At 40.7% G+C, this 9,454-nt stretch overlaps 1 long non-coding RNA gene across 1 annotated transcript; it reads right to left on the bottom strand.

Moving 5' to 3' along the window:
- Positions 1-8,638: 8,638 nt before the first annotated feature.
- LOC132984527 (uncharacterized) lies at positions 8,639-9,345 on the bottom strand. Its single transcript, XR_009674945.1, has 2 exons — positions 9,151-9,345; positions 8,639-8,711 (listed from the first exon to the last, which is right to left on the bottom strand). It is a non-coding gene; the product is annotated as an uncharacterized LOC132984527 (long non-coding RNA).
- Between the last annotated feature and the right edge of the window lie 109 nt (positions 9,346-9,454).

The raw sequence follows: 9,454 nt of genomic DNA, 5'->3' as shown, positions 1-9,454 counted from the left end.
TAACTGAAGGCTCTACCTCCCATAGTACATTTAGAGACCGTAGGTACCACGAGCAGGCCTGATAACCGAAGGCTCTACCTCCCATAGTACATTTAGAGACTGTAGGTACCACTAGCAGGCCTGCATTCTGGGACTGTAATGTTCTTGAAGGGTAGTTCGGCACTATTAGCTCCTTAAGATAAGATGGTGCCTGGCCATTTAGAGCTTTGTAAGTGAGAAGAATGATCTTGAATTCTATTCTAGACTGTTTAGGGAGCCAGTGTAGAGAAGCCAACACAGGAGTAATGTGGTCCCTTTTCCTAGTTCTAGTCAGTACACGAGCTGCAGCGTTCTGGACTAGTTTAAGACTCTTTAGAGACTTACCAGAGCACCCTGATAAAAGAGAATTACAATAATCCAACATGGAGGTAACAAATGCATGAACTAGTTTTTCTGCATCATTTTGCGACAGGATATTCCTGATCTTGGATATATTATGAAAGGTGAAAATAGGCTGTTCTTGAAATTTGCCTGATGTGAGAGCTAAAGGACATATCTTGATCAAATAGAACTCCTAGATTCCTAACGGTGGTGCTAGATGCCAGGCTGATGTCATTGAGGACAGTCACATCACTAGTGTGGTAGAACTGAGCCTGCAAGAAATCAGCAGAAAGAGAAAACCCTCCGGACCACGGCACGAGAGTGAACAAAAAGGAGTAAACTAAAAACTGTTGAGTTGCTAAGTCACACAGTTTATTACTTGCAGCAAGGAGAGAAGTTCAACGATGCATACAGGATACACAAAGTAAGTTCTCTGCCCGCTCTTGGGGCGTACAATCTTTATATACTTGAACATATAGTGCGTTCTAAGTTCACAGAGTAGGAACAGAGAAAAGGATGTAGTTTTATCTATGCCAGCACCTTGTGGCCTGTGGTACCAATATGTGGAACTTGTCCTTGAGTGACTGAAGAAGTACTCCTTATAGAGGAGCTGTTGTTGAATCTGTGTGTGTAAGATAAGAAAATCTGAGGTGAGGTGAGTATCGGGTAATGTTCGTGTGCTGCAGTGGTCATATAAGGTCATGTTGCATGTATATGTGAGGTTATGTCTAATGCATTGGATCAGTTAATAAGCAAACATAAAAGTATAAAGAATATAAGATTCCACACTAGAAAAAGTCTCTCTGAGGTTTTTAGGGCCTAGCACAATAACTTCAGTCTTGTCTGAGTTAAGTAGCAAAACATCTCTGGTCATCCAGGTCCTAACGTCCTTAAGGCACGTTTCTAGTTTACATAACTGACTGGTGCCATCAGGCTTCATTGATACATAAAGCTGAGTATCATCTGCATAACAATGAAAATTGTTTCCTCATAATATTACCCAGAGGAAGCATATATAATGTAAAGAAAATCGGTCCAAGCACTGAACCTTGTGGCACTCCATGGCTAACTTTAGTGTGCATAGAGGACTTTAGAGGAAATTAGATCATAACTAATCAGTATGTCCAGAGATTTAAATAATCAGAATCCGGTTGATGGAGTAGTGAACAGACGGGTGACCGAGGGCTCCGGCTAAACTTTAGCCTACCTTTCATTATCACAAGCCAACAGCAATTTACCCACCGAACAACATCTGTCAGATACTGTATATAAAGAAGTGCTGTGTAGTAATGAACAACCCAAAGCCGAAACCACAGACAATAATAATCCGAGCAACGAGCTGCTTGGCTAATCTAGCAAACATGGCTGCCACCTCGGCCGTCAGTGGAGTTTCACCCAGCGACCCTGACCCAGTCACCAAGAACGAAATTGAGGCTTTACTCACTAAACAGCGCGAAAGCTTCAAAGCCGACATGACTATCCTGATACAACAATCAACAGAATCCCTGAAATTCTCGGTTGACTCACTCGGACAACAAGTGAATAATTCTCGCTAAAACAGAAGTTTTGGTGGGTGGAAACTTTGAAAAACTTACGGAGATGGAAAACATTGTTAAATCTCTTCAGTTACAAACAACGGTACTCCTGGAACGGGTGGATGACCTCAAAAACAGGTCCAGACGTTCCAACCTGAGATTAATCAACATACAAGAAGGAAGTGAGAAGGATGCAGACCCGACAAAGTTTATTTCCGAACTACTGATGAGGTCTGATGGCACCTTTGATAAACCTCCCAAAATAAAGTGATCCCACCGCTCCCTTGCTCCCAAACCGGGAGACAGCATCTCGGGGAGACCGATAGCCATCGTCAAATCCCTCCAGTACCAGGTGAAGGAGAAAGTCTTAAGATGGGCCAGCCAACACAAAATTACAGCGGCTCCGAGTTGAAAGTATAACCGGACATCAGCTCCGCCCTGGAAAAAAAAACGTTAAAAAAAACGTTAAAAGCTCCCTGAAAGGAATAAAATTCTGTCTGCTGCAACAGGCTTGTCTCCAGGTATCGTTTCAAAACAATAACTACTACTTTGACTCTCCACAAAAAGCCCAGTGAATGCACAGCTTTGACACCTGCTTTGCCTGGACTGAATGCGCATTAAACCCAACAAAGACTCAGGAATGGACAGCTTTGGATCATGAACAGATAGTTCTGGACAAGCTGAACATTTAAAACAAAGTTCTTTGTGGCCTCTCTGAGTTCATACCTGTCTAAATAACCCAATGTGGAAATAATGAGGTATGGGCATACCTTGACAATCAGCAGTTAACGTTATATTAAAATCTATTTCCTTATACTCCTGAATGGGTGTTTCATTAGCCTATAAACATGTTTGTGTTTTTATTGCTTACTTTTTATTTATTTGCAAGTTAAAACAGCTTCTATCGTATAAGTGATAGCCTACTATTTTACGTTACGTTTTAGGTGATGTGAGGAGAGGGGAGGAGGGGGAAAAAAGGAAAAGAAAAACGTTTTCTATTCCATAACTATGTTGACATCAGCAGCATTCCGTGTTTAATACTCGCACTTAGGATGCAGCAGAGACACTCCGCTAGAACTATTTTATTTATTTATTATTTCGCTTGATTAACAAAGCCTAAATATATTTGTTATTGCCGGTGGTCATCACTTAATGGGAATTCCCCCCCCCCCGCACAGGATGATGCCCACCGAGGAAAACTCCTTCCCTTTGTAGTTCCGCTGTAAGTTTTCCTACTTGTTTATTTTTTTTACTCTCCCTTCCTCCCTTCAACAAAGCAATATGTGTCTTTCCCATATAAAGTACCTTAATGCTAGAATATGGCTAATATAACAAGAAATGGAGGAGTGGGGCGCTGGTGGCGCGGTGGTTGGTGCACACACCCCATGTATGGAGGCTATGGTCCTCCAAGCGGGCGTCCCAGGTTCGGGTCCCACCGGTGGCAACTTTCCTGCATGTCGTTCCCTATAAAGGGATCAATGGCCCAGTCAAGAGAGGTAGAATATTCTCCCAACTAAAACACCTTAAAACCAAAATTGCTTTCTTACAACGACCCATCTAGCCACAAAGGACCATCATAGATTGAAGGCGTCATGGGTTGGCCAAGCCTTTCTTTCCAATTTTAGCAGCAAATCAAGGGGCACAGCTATTTTGATACATAAGAAAACACAGTTCACCCGAACAAACGTCATAGCTGACCATCAAGGCCGTTTTGTAATAGTTTTAGGCCCCCTTAGTAATAACCCGGTTGTGCTTGTCAATCTTTATGCACCTAACTTTGATGATGAGGCATTCATTGAAAAGGTGATTTCATTTCTACCTAAACTCCCACCATCTTATCTTGGGTGGAGATCTTAACTGTACAATGAATCCATTGCTAGACAAATCATGTACTAAGCGCCATGCCCCTTCTAAAATGGCCAAAACATTCTCTTCATTTATGAAAAAATATGAAGTTTTGACATATGGCGCTTTTTCTATACAAATAAAAAACAGTTCTAATTTTTCAGGTCCAAAAAACATTTTCAAGAATTGATTACTTTTTTCTTGAAAACGACTTTCTCTCTGCTGTCAAAAGCACGGAATACAGCACTATAGTGATATCTGATCATGCTCCAGTGTTACTTTACCCCTCGTTTACAGTCTTACAAAAAACCTGTTCCACTTGGAGATTGAACATTAATGAATGATGTAAGACAACAAAAAGAACAACTTATGTTTAACATAACCCAATTGGACAACAGGCTGTCAGTATCTCTGTCACCTGAACTAGATCAAATAAGGCACAACCTCCAAATGAATCACAACTTACTCTCAAAACAAGAGACTGAAAAGACACTGTTACGATCACGTGGATTTCATTATGAGCATGGTGAGAAGGCAGGACATCTTCTGTCACACCAAATCAAAAGTCAACTAACATCCCAGCAAATTAAACAAATCAGGACCACCTCGGGCGATCTCACAGTAATACCATGACTAGACATGAAACGTTTTTCAGACAACCTGGAACTCCACCCATATATCCTACGCAAGCAGTTGAGATGGATCAACCGTTAACAACAAACAAAATCACAAACTCTATTAAATTAATGCAAAGTGGCAAGGCCCAGATGGTTACCCTATAGAGTTCTATAAAAAAATTATTGACAAAACTGACTCTCTGGACCGGGGCGCCCTTCCTCAAACTCTCACTGAGGCTTCAATAATCTAACTACTAAAACCAGGTAAAGAAGATTCTGATTGCAGTTCCTATTGTCCCATCTCCCTCCTAAACACCGAATATGAAATCTTAGCCAAAGCATTAGCCCGTCGATTTGAACCTATCATGCCACACATCATATCACCAGACCAAACTAGGTTCATGAAAAACCGACACTCCTTCTCTAACATTCGCCGACTTCTCAATATTTTTTCCTCTCCAGCATCAAGTGAGACAGCTGAAGTGGTGGTATCTCTGAGTGGAGTGGGGGTACCTGTTCCTGTTGGGGCTTAAGATATTTTGCATCGGGTCAAAATATATATCCTGGATAACGCTTTCATATTCCTCTCCTAGGGCCTCCGTAAACTAATGGGATGAAGTTTCAATATTTTAAACTCGGCAGAGGTTCACACCCCTGAGCTCGTTGTTGTTCGCCACCGCTATGGAATCTCTATCGATTGCACTTAAAAGCACCAGTTTCAGTCAAGGGATCCTGAGATGTGGTTCGGAACACACACTTTCTCTCTATGCGGATGATTTATTATTGTTAATCTCTGATCCGATTCCTACAATTCACCAGACAATCGAGCTGCTAAATAGGTTTGGATCTTTCTGAAAAAGTGAATGTTTCCCTGTAAACAATCGAGCCCTTCAGATCCCTGACAGCCACCTCCCCTTTAAGATACTATTATCCCTTCCTGGAAGGGTTAACTGTGTAAAAATAAATATGCTTCCACGTTTTCTTAAATCCTTTTTTTGTACAATAGATAAACTAATCACCTCCTTCCTTTGGAAAGGCAAGACTCCCAGTGTAGTGGCAACTTAACTAAATAAAATAAAATCCTCTTGCCACTTCCTGCAGGACTAGAAGTTTCTGACTCGTACTTTCCAAAAGACAAATTTCCAAGTAATCCAAAGATGAAAGGAGGACAATTTAAAGAGACAAAAAAAATACGATGTATTGCTCAAAAAAGGTTCAGGTTACAAAATAAACGCTCCGCTCTTATAAATATCACTCGTTTCCTAAAAGAAAACCTCTCGGGTTCGACCAAAAACTAAAACCATGACGGTCAGAAAACTGTTGCTCCTCGTCCTGCTCGGTAGAATGCCTTCTCGTCTGAGTATTTATTCACCTGTACCCACATGGCAATTTACGCCAATTAGCTGCGCTTTACGACAGCAGGAACACTTTGCAGCAGCAGGACACGTAAACTGAGCACTTATAACCACACAGACCTACTATAAACACACAATGTTTCAATACGTGATAAATATAAAAAATGTAAATGAATTCTAAAATTCAAAAGCAAAAACTCTATTAATTATATGTATAAATGTATAAATACTAAATTACACTAATGGGCAAATGATATTTTTATGTTACCCTGTTGTCCTCAATGGCTCTAACACCCAGGATCAGGACAGAGTTCTTACAAAGGCAGAGATCTGCAGGGGGATTGGCACTCCCTCATTTAAGACATTATTACTGAGCAACTAATATTCACAAAATGTCCCTCTGGGTCCAGGAACCAACATTAAACTGGTGTGAACTTGAAGCCAAATCCTGCCCCTCTACCTCATCTTGGCTATGCTAACATCAAAACTTCCCATACGACCAACCCAACTCAGGTGTAACCCAATCGTCACTTCCACTCTAAGAATCTGGACTCAGATTAGACTGGCCTTTGGGCTCCAGGGATTATCTAACCATAGCCCGATCCACAACAACCATCTCATCCTCCCTCCTGGCACTGATATCAATCAATCAATCAATTTTTATTTGTATAGCGTCAACTCATAACAAGTGTTATCTTGAGACACTTTACAAAAAGCAGGTAAAATACCTTACTCTTTGTCTTTTAACATTACAAAAGAGCAGGCAAAAGACCTTACTCATTGTTATGTTACAAAAAGCAGGTAAAAGACCTTACTCATTGTTATGTTACAAAAAGCAGGTAAAAGACCTTACTTATTGCTATATTACAAAGACCCGGCCTATCCATCATGAGCACTTTAGCAAAGCAGCAAAAGTTACAGTGGTAAGAAAAAAAAATATGGCCTTTTCCTTATGTCAGAGGTCAGGTCTTGTCAGACTAAAGGACCTTTACTCTGACAGCGTCTTCTGTAGCTTCAGCGAACTGGGTGAAAAATGTAATTTCCCACATTCTCATCTCTTTCGATACTTCCAACTCCTACCTCTATAATCGACTCAATCTTGGACATGCCCATGAATCAGAAAGGCCTCATCTCAAAAATCTACACTGTAATATCCCAGCACAGAGAAACTTCTCTGGACATTATTCAAAAAGACTGGTAGGAGGAACATGGTAAACGTGACAATGACTGGTGTAGTGTTTTATCCCGAGTGAATAACAGCACGTCTTGTTCCAGACTTAATCTGATACAATTTAAGGTTGTCCATCGCTCCTATTTTACTAACTCTAAACTCTCCAAAATGTACGCCAGTATCTCAGATACTTGTAATAGATGTCACACGTCTCCAGCAAACGTCACATGTTTTGATTCTGTCCCCGCTTGCATGGCTGTTCGTAAATTGGGGGAAAATTAAGTACAACTTGAGGGGATCATATGAAAAATTTGAATATGTCTGGGGCCCTGTGATCAATTATATAACCAATATAACCAAATTAAAGAAACTACAGGACAGTTAATGCTCTAACTATGCTCTATAATATATATATATATATATATATATATATATATACAGTACTGTGCAAAAGTTTTAGGCAGGTATGAAAAAATGCTGTAAAGTAAGAATGCTTTCAAAAATGGAAGTGTTCATAGTTTATTTTCATCAATTAACAAAATGCAGTGAATGAACAGGAGATAAATCTAAATCAAATCAATCTTTGGTGTGACCACCCTTTGCCTTCAAGACAGGATCAGTTCTTCTAGGTACACTTGTACACAGTTTTTGAAGGAACTCGGTTGGTAGGTTGTTCCAAACATCTTGGAGAACTAACCACAGATCTTCTGTGGATGTAGGCTTCCTCAAATCCTTCTGTCTCTTCATGTAATCCCAGACACACTCGATGGTGTTGAGATCAGGGCTCTGTGGGGGCCATGCCATCACTTCCAGGACTTCTTGTTCTTCTTTACGCTGAAGATAGTTCTTAATGACCTTGGCTGTATGTTTGGGGTCGTTGTCCTGCTGCAGAAATTTGGGGCCAATTATACGCCTCCCTGATGGTATTGCGTGATGGATAAGTATCTGCCTGTATTTCTCAGCATTGAGGATACCATTAATCCTGACCAAATCTCCAACTCCATTTGCAGAAATGCAGCCCCAAACTTGCAAGGAACCGCCACCATGCTTCACTGTTGCCTGCAGACACTCGTTATTGTACCGCTCTCCAGCCCTTCAGCGAACAAACTGCCTTCTGCTACAGCCAAATATTTAAAATTTTGACTCATCAGTCCAGAGCACCTGCTGCCATTTTTCTGCACCCCAGTTCCTATGTTTTCGTGCATAGTTGAGTCGCTTGGCCTTGTTTCCATGTCGGAGGTATGGCTTTTTGGCTGTAACTCTTCCATGAAGACCACTTCTGGCCAGACTTCTCCGGACAGTAGATGGGTGTACCTAGGTCCCACTGGTTTCTGCCAGTTCAGAGCTGATGGCACTGCTGGACATCTTCCGATTTCGAAGGGAAATAAGCTTGATGTGTTTTTCATCTGCTGCACTAAGTTTCCTTGGCCGACCACTGCGTCTACGATCCTCAACGTTGCCCGTTTCTTTGTGCTTTTTCAAAAGAGCTTGAACAGCACATCTTGAAACACCAGTCTGCTTTGAAATATTTGTCTGGGAGAGACCTTGCTGATGCAGTGTAACTATCTTGTGTCTTGTTGCTGTGCTCAGTCTTGCCATAGTGTATGACCTGTGGCATGAAACTGTCTTCCACAACCTCACCTTGGAAGCAGAGTTTGGCTGTTCCTCACCCAGTTTTAAGCCTCCTACACAGCTGTTTCTGTTTCAGTTAATGACTGCATTTCAACCTACATGTGACATTGATGAGCATTAGCACCTGTTTGGTATAATTGGTTGATCATACACCTGACTACAATCCTACAAAATCCCTGACTTTTTGCAAGTGTACCTGTAGCGGCGTTCCTGAATATGAAGCCGCTGAGAGGCTAAGGTTGGGCCTAATGTATTTGTCCGAAGCGCTTTCAAAAGAATACTGTGATACGTAAAAATAAGTTTTACTTTTTTATTAACATAAAAAAGATAATCAACTTAACTTATAATAACGTGCATTAACTCATAGTCACAGTGAACCAGAAACAATAGCGGTCAACAAAAAATACGGCAACCCAGCTCAACCCCTCTCCTCCACTGAGAACAAAAAGGTGAACAGGTGAGTTAAATCAATACAACTCCGCCCATACCCATGTGACCCGACATCCCCCCACTCAACACAATCCTAATAAATGATATAATAATCAATAACCCAAAACACCAATATATAACAGACTACCTTAACCTTAAATAAATACCACAAAGACAATTATACCAATCCATGGCTCCAACAGTACCTATAAGAATTGATGCTGGTTTGAAGGCAAAGGGTAGTAACACCAAATATTGATGTGATTTTGATTTTTCTTTTGTTCGCTCACTTTGCATTTTGTAAATTGATAAAAATAAACAATCATTATTTATATTTTTGAAAGCATTCTTAGTTTACAGCATTTTTTCACACCTGCCTAAAACTTTTGCACAGTACTGAATATATATATTTTTCTGTTCCTGTTTCCCCTGGTATGGTTATGTTATTGTAATGTATATGTGTGTATAATGTATGTGTGAGTACATGTATGGGTGGGGAGGGGGGGTATG

The sequence above is a fragment of the Labrus mixtus genome, chromosome 12 (genome assembly GCF_963584025.1).
Source record: "Labrus mixtus chromosome 12, fLabMix1.1, whole genome shotgun sequence".
Taxonomy (NCBI): Eukaryota; Metazoa; Chordata; class Actinopteri; order Labriformes; family Labridae; genus Labrus; species Labrus mixtus.
The sequence above is the reverse complement of the archived record's forward strand: the minus strand, read 5'-3'. Positions and strand labels throughout refer to the sequence as shown.